Consider the following 12,863-nt stretch of genomic DNA (forward strand, 5'->3'; position numbering starts at 1 on the left):
AGATCAATGTACATATAACAGCAACATCGTTAGTACTATATCTGCATTAGGTATAATGTAATCTAGTGACTACATCCCACAGATCATTGTACGTTTAATAACACCATCATTCATGCTATAGCTAAATTGGATATAATGTAATATACTCACCCCTTCCCACAGATCAAGGTACCTACATTTAATAACAATATCATTATTACTACATCTACATTAGATATAAAGTAATATACTGATCCCTGCCCACAGTTCAATGTACCTATATTTAATAATAATATCATTAGTACTATATCCACATCATATATAATGTAATATACTGATTCCTTCCCACAGATCAATGTACATTAACAACAACATCATTCATGCTATAGCTAAATTGGATATAATGTAATATACTGATCCCTGCCCACCGGTCAATGTACATTTAATAACAACATCGTTCATACTATATCCACATTAGGTATAATGTAATATAGTGATTACGTCCCACAGATCAATGTACCTACATTTAATAACAATATCCTTAGTACTATACCCACATTACACATAATGTAATATACTGATTCCTTCCCACAGATCAATGTACATTTAACAACAACATCATTCATACTATAACTACATTGGATATAATGTAATATACTGATCCCTTCCCACAGATCAAGGTATCTACATTTAATAACAACATCATTATTACTATATCTACACTAGATATAATGCAATATACGGATTCCTTCCCACACATCAATGTACATTTAATAACAACATCATTCATACTATATCTGCATTGGATATAATGTAATATACTGATCCCTGCCCACCGGTCAATGTACATTTAATAACAACATCGTTCATACTATATCCACATTAGGTATAATGTAACATAGTGATTACGTCCCACAGATCAATGTACCTACATTTAATAACAATATCCGTAGTACTATATCCACATTACACATAATGTAATATACTGATTCCTTCCCACAGATCAATGTACATTGAACAACAACATCATTCATACTATATCTACAATGGATATAATGTAATATACTGATCCCTTCCCACAGATCAATGTACCTACATTTAATAACAATATCCTTAGTACTGTATCCACATTACACATAATGTAATATACTGATTCCTTCCCACAGATCAATGTACATTTAATAACAACATTATTCATACTATATCTACACTAGGGATAATGTAACATAGTGATTACATCCCGCAGATCAATGTACACTTAATAACAACATCATTCATACTATAACTACATTGGATATAATGTAATATACTGATCCCTTCCCACAGATTAAGGTATCTACATTTAATAACAATATCATTATTACTATATCTACACTAGATATGATGCAATATACGGATTCCTTCCCACAGATCAATGTACATTTAATAACAACATCATTCATACTATATCTGCATTGGATATAATGTAATATACTGATCCCTTCCCACAGGTCAATGTACATACAATAGCAAAATCGTTATTACTATATCTACATTAGGTATAATGTAATGTATTTACTACATCCTACAGATCATTGTACATTTAATAACATGATTCATGCTATAGCTAAGTTGGATATAATGTAATATACTCACCCCTTCCCACAGATCAAGGTACCTACATTTAATAACAATATCATTATTACTACATCTACATTAGATATAAAGTAATATACTTATCCCTGCCCACAGTTCAATGTACCTATATTTAATAATAATATCATTAGTACTATATCCACATCATATATAATGTAATATACTGATTCCTTCCCACAGATCAATGTACATTAACAACAACATCATTCATGCTATAGCTAAATTGGATATAATGTAATATACTGATCCCTGCCCACAGATCAATGTACCTACATTTAATAACAATATCATTAGTACTATATCTACATTAGATATAATGTAATATACTGATCCCTGCCCACAGTTCAATGTAACTATATTTAATAACAATATCATTAGTACTATATCCACATCATATATAATGTAATATACTGATTCCTTCCCACAGATCAATGTACATTTAACAACCGCATCATTCATACTATGTCTACATTGGATATAATGTAATATACTGTTCCCTTCCCACAGATCAATGTACATATAATAACAATATCATTATTACTATAACTACACTAGATATAATGTAATATACTGATCCCTTCCCTCAGATCAATGTACATTTAATATCGATATCATTATTACTATTTCTACATTAGATATAATGTAATATACTGATCCCTTCCCACAGATCAATGTACCTACATTTAATAACAATACCATTAGTACTACGTCCACATTACATATAATGTAGTATACTGATTCCTTCTCTCAGATCAGTGTAGATTTAATAACAACATCCTTCATACTATATCAACACTAGGTATAATGTAATATACTGATCCCTTCCCACAGACCAAGGTGCCTACATTTAGTAACAATATCATTATTACTATATCTACATTAGATATAATGTAATATACTGATCCCTGCCCACCGGTCAATGTACATTTAATAACAACATCGTTCATACTATATCCACATTAGGTATAATGTAATATAGTGATTACGTCCCACAGATCAATGTACCTACATTTAATAACAATATCCTTAGTACTATATCCACATTACACATAATGTAATATACTGATTCCTTCCTACAGATCAATGTACATTTAACAACGACATCATTCGTACTATATCTACAATGGATATAATGTAATATACTGATCCCTTCCCACAGATCAATGTACCTACATTTAATAACATTGTCCTTAGTACGATATCCACAACACACATAATGTAATATACTGATTCCTTCCCACAGAACAATGTACATTTAATAACCCCATCATTCATACTATATCTACACGAGGTATAATGTAATATAGTGATTACATCCCCCAGATCAATGTACATATAACAACAACATCATTCATACTATATCTACATTGGATATAATGTAATATACTGATCCCTTCCCACAGGTCAATGTACATATAATAGTATAATTGTTATTACTATATCTACATTAGGTATAATGTAATGTATTTACTACATCCTACAGATCATTGTACATTTAATAACATCATTCATGCTATAGCTAAATTGGCTATAATGTAATATACTCACCCCTTCCCACAGATCAAGGTACCTACATTTAATAACAATATCATTATTACTACATCTACATTAGATATAAAGTAATATACTGATCCCTGCCCACAGTTCAATGTACCTATATTTAATAATAATATCATTAGTACTATATCCACATCATATATAATGTAATATACTGATTCCTTCCCACAGATCAATGTACATTAACAACAACATCATTCATGCTATAGCTAAATTGGATATAATGTAATATACTGATCCCTGCCCACCGGTCAATGTACATTTAATAACAACATCGTTCATACTATATCCACATTAGGTATAATGTAATATAGTGATTACGTCCCACAGATCAATGTACCTACATTTAATAACATTATCATTAATACTATATCTACATGAGACATAATGATATATACTAATCCCTGCCCACAGATCAATGTATATTTAATAGCGATATCATTATTACTATATCTACATTAGATATAATGTTATATACTGATCCCTGCCCACAGTTCATTGTACCTATACTTAATAACAATATCATTAGTTGTATATCCACATCATATATAATGTAATATACTGATTCCTTCCCACAGATCAACGTAGATTTAATAACAACATCATTCATGCTATATCAACACTAGGTATAATGTAATATAGTGATTACATCCCACAGATCAAGGTGCCTACATTTTGTAACAATATCATTATTACTATATCTTCATTAGATATAATGTAATATACTAATCCCTGCCCACAGATCAATGTATATTTAGTAGCGATATCACTATTACTATATCTACATTGGATATAATGTAATATACTGAACCCTCCCCACAGATCAATGTACCTACATTTAACAACAATATCATTAGTGCTACGTCCACATTGCATATAATGTAATATACTGATTCCTTGCCACAGATCAGTGTACATTTAATAACAACATCATTCATTACATATCTATATTGGGTACAATGTAATATAGTGATTACATCCCACAGATTGATGTACATGTAATATCGATATCATTATTACTATATCTACATTAGATATAATGTAATATACTGATCCCGGCCCATAGTTCAATGTACCTATATTTAATAACAATATCATTAGTACTATATCCACATCACATATAATGTAATATACTGATCCCTTCCCACAGATCAATGTACATTTAGTAACACCATCATTCATACTATATCTACACTAGGTATAATGTAACATAGTGATTACATCCCACAGATCAATGTACATTTAATAACAACATCATTCATAATATAACTACATTGGATATAATGTAATATACTGATCCCTTCCCACAGATCAATGTACATATAACAGCAACATCGTTAGTACTATATCTGCATTAGGTATAATGTAATCTAGTGACTACATCCCACAGATCATTGTACGTTTAATAACACCATCATTCATGCTATAGCTAAATTGGATATAATGTAATATACTCACCCCTTCCCACAGATCAAGGTACCTACATTTAATAACAATGTCATTATTACTACATCTACATTAGATAAAAAGTAATATACTGATCCCTGCCTACAGTTCAATGTACCTATATTTAATAATAATATCATTAGTACTATATCCACATCATATATAATGTAATATACTGATTCCTTCCCACAGATCAATGTACATTAACAACAACATCATTCATGCTATAGCTAAATTGGATATAATGTAATATACTGATCCCTGCCCACCGGTCAATGTACATTTAATAACAACATCGTTCATACTATATCCACATTAGGTATAATGTAATATAGTGATTACGTCCCACAGATCAATGTACCTACATTTAATAACATTATCATTAATACTATATCTACATGAGACATAATGATATATACTAATCCCTGCCCACAGATCAATGTATATTTAATAGCGATATCATTATTACTATATCTACATTAGATATAATGTTATATACTGATCCCTGCCCACAGTTCATTGTACCTATACTTAATAACAATATCATTAGTTGTATATCCACATCATATATAATGTAATATACTGATTCCTTCCCACAGATCAACGTAGATTTAATAACAACATCATTCATGCTATATCAACACTAGGTATAATGTAATATAGTGATTACATCCCACAGATCAAGGTGCCTACATTTTGTAACAATATCATTATTACTATATCTTCATTAGATATAATGTAATATACTAATCCCTGCCCACAGATCAATGTATATTTAGTAGCGATATCACTATTACTATATCTACATTGGATATAATGTAATATACTGAACCCTCCCCACAGATCAATGTACCTACATTTAACAACAATATCATTAGTACTACGTCCACATTGCATATAATGTAATATACTGATTCCTTGCCACAGATCAGTGTACATTTAATAACAACATCATTCATTACATATCTATATTGGGTACAATGTAATATAGTGATTACATCCCACAGATTGATGTACATGTAATATCGATATCATTATTACTATATCTACATTAGATATAATGTAATATACTGATCCCGGCCCATAGTTCAATGTACCTATATTTAATAACAATATCATTAGTACTATATCCACATCACATATAATGTAATATACTGATCCCTTCCCACAGATCAATGTACATTTAGTAACACCATCATTCATACTATATCTACACTAGGTATAATGTAACATAGTGATTACATCCCACAGATCAATGTACATTTAATAACAACATCATTCATAATATAACTACATTGGATATAATGTAATATACTGATCCCTTCCCACAGATCAATGTACATATAACAGCAACATCGTTAGTACTATATCTGCATTAGGTATAATGTAATCTAGTGACTACATCCCACAGATCATTGTACGTTTAATAACACCATCATTCATGCTATAGCTAAATTGGATATAATGTAATATACTCACCCCTTCCCACAGATCAAGGTACCTACATTTAATAACAATATCATTATTACTACATCTACATTAGATAAAAAGTAATATACTGATCCCTGCCTACAGTTCAATGTACCTATATTTAATAATAATATCATTAGTACTATATCCACATCATATATAATGTAATATACTGATTCCTTCCCACAGATCAATGTACCTACATTTAATAACAATATCATTACTACTCTATCTACATTAGATATAATGTAATATACTGATCCCTGCCCACAGTTCAATGTAACTATATTTAATAACAATATCATTAGTACTATATCCACATCATATATAATGTAATATACTGATTCCTTCCCACAGATCAATGTACATTTAACAACCGCATCATTCATACTATGTCTACATTGGATATAATGTAATATACTGTTCCCTTCCCACAGATCAATGTACATATAATAACAATATCATTATTACTATAACTACACTAGATATAATGTAATATACTGATTCCTTCCCTCAGATCAATGCACATTTAATATCGATATCATTATTACTATTTCTACATTGGATATAATGTAATATACTGATTCCTTCCCACAGATCAATGTACATTTAACAACAACATCATTCATACTATATCTACAATGGATATAATGTAATATACTGATCCCTGCCCATAGTTCAATGTACCTATATTTAATAACAATATCATTAGTACTATATCCACATCACATATAATGTAATATACTGATTCCTTCTCACAGATCAATGTACATTTAATAACAACGTTATTCATACTATATCTACACTAGGTAGAATGTAACATAGTGATTACATCCCACAGATCAATGTACACTTAAAAACAACATCATTCATACTATAACTACATTGGATATAATGTGATATACTGATCCCTTCCCACAGATCAAGGTATCTACATTTAATAACAATATCATTATTACTATATCTACACTAGATATAATGCAATATACGGATTCCTTCCCACAGATCAATGTACATTTAATAACAACATCATTCATACTATATCTGCATTGGATATAACGTAATATACTGATCCCTTCCCACAGGTCAATGTACATACAATAGCAAAATCGTTATTACTATATCCACATTAGGTATAATGTAATGTATTTACTACATCCAACAGATCATTGTACATTTAATAACATCATTCATGCTATAGCTAAATTGGATATAATGTAATATACTCACCCCTTCCCACAGATCAAGGTACCTACATTTAATAACAATATCATTATTACTACATCTACATTAGATATAAAGTAATATACTGATCCCTGCCCACGGTTCAATGTACCCATATTTAATAATAATATCATTAGTACTATATCCACATCATATATAATGTAATATACTGATTCCTTCCCACAGATCAATGTGCATTAACAACCACATCATTCATGCTATAGCTAAATTGGATATAATGTAATATACTGATCCCTGCCCACAGATCAATGTACCTACATTTAATAACAATATCATTACTACTCTATCTACATTAGATATAATGTAATATACTGATCCCTGCCCACAGTTCAATGTAACTATATTTAATAACAATATCATTAGTACTATATCCACATCATATATAATGTAATATACTGATTCCTTCCCACAGATCAATGTACATTTAACAACCGCATCATTCATACTATGTCTACATTGGATATAATGTAATATACTGTTCCCTTCCCACAGATCAATGTACATATAATAACAATATCATTATTACTATAACTACACTAGATATAATGTAATATACTGATTCCTTCCCTCAGATCAATGTACATTTAATATCGATATCATTATTACTATTTCTACATTAGATATAATGTAATATACTGAGTCCTTCCCACAGATCAATGTACATTTAACAACAACATCATTCATACTATATCTACAATGGATATAATGTAATATACTGATCCCTGCCCACAGTTCAATGTAACTATATTTAATAACAATATCATTAGTACTATATCCACATCATATATAATGTAATATACTGATCCCTGCCCACCGGTCAATGTACATTTAATAACAACATCGATCATACTATATCCACATTAGGTATAATGTAATATAGTGATTACGTCTCACAGATCAATGTACCTACATTTAATAACAATATCCTTAGTACTATATCCACATTACACATAATGTAATATACTGATTCCTTCCCACAGATCAATGTACATTTAACAACAACATCATTCATACTATATCTACAATGGATATAATGTAATATACTGATCCCTGCCCATAGATCAATGTACCTATATTTAATAACTATATCATTAGTACTATATCCACATCACATATAATGTAATATACTGATCCCTTCCCACAGATCAATGTACATTTAGTAACACCATCATTCATACTATATCTACACTGGATATAATACAATATACGGATTCCTCCCCACAGATCAATGTACATTTTATAACATCATTCATACTATATCTACATTGGATATAATGTAATATACTGATCCCTTCCCATACGTCAATGTACATATAATAGCAAAATCGTTATTACTATATCTACATTAGGTATAATGTAATATACTGATCCCTGCTCACAGATCAATGTACCTATATTTAATAACAATATCCTTAGTACTATATCCACATTACACATAATGTAATATACTGATTCCTTCCCACAGATCAATGTACATTTAATAACAACAGCATTCATACTATATCAACACTAGGTATAATGTAATATAGTGATTACATCCCACAGATCAAGGTACATTCAATATCGATATCATTATTACTGTATCTACATTAGATAAAATGTAATATACTGATCCCTTCCCACAGATCAAGGTGCCTACATTTAGTAACAATATCATTATTACTATATCTACATTAGATATAATGTAATATACTGATCCCTGCCCACAGGTCAATGTACATTTAATAACATCGTTCATACTATATCCACATTAGGTATAATGTAATATAGTGATTACGTCCCACAGATCAATGTACCTACATTTAATAACAATATCCTTAGTACTATATCCACATTACACATAATGTAATATACTGATTCCTTCCCACAGATCAATGTACATTTAACAACAACATCATTCGTACTATATCTACATTGGATATAATGTAATATACTGATCCCTTCCCACAGATCAATGTACCTACATTTAATAACAATATCCTTAGTACTATATCCACATTACACATAATGTAATATACTGATTCCTTCCCACAGAACAATGTACATTTAATAACCCCATCATTCATACTATATCTACACGAGGTATAATGTAATATAGTGATTACATCCCCCAGATCAATGTACATATAACAACAACATCATTCATACTATATCTACATTGGATATAATGTAATATACTGATCCCTTCCCAAAGGTCAATGTACATATAATAGCATAATCGTTATTACTATATCTACATTAGGTATAATGTAATGTATTAACTACATCCTACAGATCATTGTACATTTAATAACATCATTCATGCTATAGCTAAATTGGATATAATGTAATATACTGATCCTTTCCCACAGATCAAGGTAGCTACATTTAATAACATTATCATTAATACTATATCTACATTAGATATAATGTAATATACTGATCCCTGCCCACAGTTCAATGTAACTATATTTAATAACAATATCATTAGTACTATATCCACACCATATATAATGTAATATACTGATTCCTTCCCACAGATCAATGTACATTTAACAACCGCATCATTCATACTATGTCTACATTGGATATAATGTAATATACTGTTCCCTTCCCACAGATCAATGTACATATAATAACAATATCATTATTACTATAACTACACTAGATATAATGTAATATACTGATTCCTTCCCTCAGATCAATGTACATTTAATATCGATATCATTATTACTATTTCTACATTAGATATAATGTAATATACTGATCCCTTCCCACAGATCAATGTACCTACATTTAATAACAATACCATTAGTACTACGTCCACATTACATATAATGTAGTATACTGATTCCTTCTCTCAGATCAGTGTAGATTTAATAACAACATCCTTCATACTATATCAACACTAGGTATAATGTAATATACTGATCCCTTCCCACAGACCAAGGTGCCTACATTTAGTAACAATATCATTATTACTATATCTACATTAGATATAATGTAATATACTGATCCCTGCCCACCGGTCAATGTACATTTAATAACAACATCGTTCATACTATATCCACATTAGGTATAATGTAATATAGTGATTACGTCCCACAGATCAATGTACCTACATTTAATAACAATATCCTTAGTACTATATCCACATTACACATAATGTAATATACTGATTCCTTCCCACAGATCAATGTACATTTAACAACGACATCATTCGTACTATATCTACAATGGATATAATGTAATATACTGATCCCTTCCCACAGATCAATGTACCTACATTTAATAACATTGTCCTTAGTACGATATCCACAACACACATAATGTAATATACTGATTCCTTCCCACAGAACAATGTACATTTAATAACCCCATCATTCATACTATATCTACACGAGGTATAATGTAATATAGTGATTACATCCCCCAGATCAATGTACATATAACAACAACATCATTCATACTATATCTACATTGGATATAATGTAATATACTGATCCCTTCCCACAGGTCAATGTACATATAATAGTATAATCGTTATTACTATATCTACATTAGGTATAATGTAATGTATTAACTACATCCTACAGATCATTGTACATTTAATAACATCATTCATGCTATAGCTAAATTGGATATAATGTAATATACTGATCCTTTCCCACAGATCAAGGTAGCTACATTTAATAACATTATCATTAATACTATATCTACATGAGATATAATGTTATATACTAATCCCTGCCCACAGATCAATGTATATTTAATAGCGATATCATTATTACTATATCTACATTAGATATAATGTTATATACTGATCCCTGCCCACAGTTCAATGTACCTATACTTAATAACAATATCATTAGTACTATATCCACATCACATATAATGTAATATACTGATCCCTTCCCACAGATTAATGTACATTTAGTAACACCATCATTCATACTATATCTACACTGGATATAATACAATATACGGATTCCTCCCCACAGATCAATGTACATTTTATAACAACATCATTCATACTATATCTACATTGGATATAATGTAATATACTGATCCCTTCCCATTCGTCAATGTACATATAATAGCAAAATCGTTATTACTATATCTACATTAGGTATAATGTAATATACTGATCCCTGCTCACAGATCAATGTACCTATATTTAATAACAATATCCTTAGTACTGTATCCACATTACACATAATGTAATATACTGATTCCTTCCCACAGATCAATGTACATTTAATAACAACAGCATTCATACTATATCAACACTAGGTATAATGTAATATAGTGATTACATCCCACAGATCAAGGTACATTCAATATCGATATCATTATTACTGTATCTAAATTAGATAAAATGTAATATACTGATTCCTTCCCACAGATCAATGTACATTTAATAACACCATCATTCATACTATATCTACACGAGGTATAATGTAATATAGTGATTACATCCCACAGATCAATGTACATATAACAACAACATCATTCATACTATATCTACATTGGATATAATGTAATATACTCACCCCTTCCCACAGATCAAGGTACCTACATTTAATAACAATATCATTATTACTACATCTACATTAGATATAAAGTAATATACTGATCCCTGCCCACAGTTCAATGTACCTATATTTAATAATAATATCATTAGTACTATATCCACATCATATATAATGTAATATACTGATTCCTTCCCACAGATCAATGTACATTAACAACAACATCATTCATGCTATAGCTAAATTGGATATAATGTAATATACTGATCCCTGCCCACCGGTCAATGTACATTTAATAACAACATCGTTCATACTATATCCACATTAGGTATAATGTAATATAGTGATTACGTCCCACAGATCAATGTACCTACATTTAATAACAATATCCTTAGTACTATACCCACATTACACATAATGTAATATACTGATTCCTTCCCACAGATCAATGTACATTTAACAACAACATCATTCATACTATAACTACATTGGATATAATGTAATATACTGATCCCTTCCCACAGATCAAGGTATCTACATTTAATAACAACATCATTATTACTATATCTACACTAGATATAATGCAATATACGGATTCCTTCCCACAGATCAATGTACATTTAATAACAACATCATTCATACTATATCTGCATTGGATATAATGTAATATACTGATCCCTGCCCACCGGTCAATGTACATTTAATAGCAACATCGTTCATACTATATCCACATTAGGTATAATGTAACATAGTGATTACGTCCCACAGATCAATGTACCTACATTTAATAACAATATCCGTAGTACTATATCCACATTACACATAATGTAATATACTGATTCCTTCCCACAGATCAATGTACATTGAACAACAACATCATTCATACTATATCTACAATGGATATAATGTAATATACTGATCCCTTCCCACAGATCAATGTACCTACATTTAATAGCAATATCCTTAGTACTGTATCCACATTACACATAATGTAATATACTGATTCCTTCCCACAGATCA

Source organism: Osmia lignaria, chromosome 3 (assembly GCF_051020975.1).
Source record: "Osmia lignaria lignaria isolate PbOS001 chromosome 3, iyOsmLign1, whole genome shotgun sequence".
Lineage (NCBI taxonomy): Eukaryota > Metazoa > Arthropoda > Insecta > Hymenoptera > Megachilidae > Osmia > Osmia lignaria.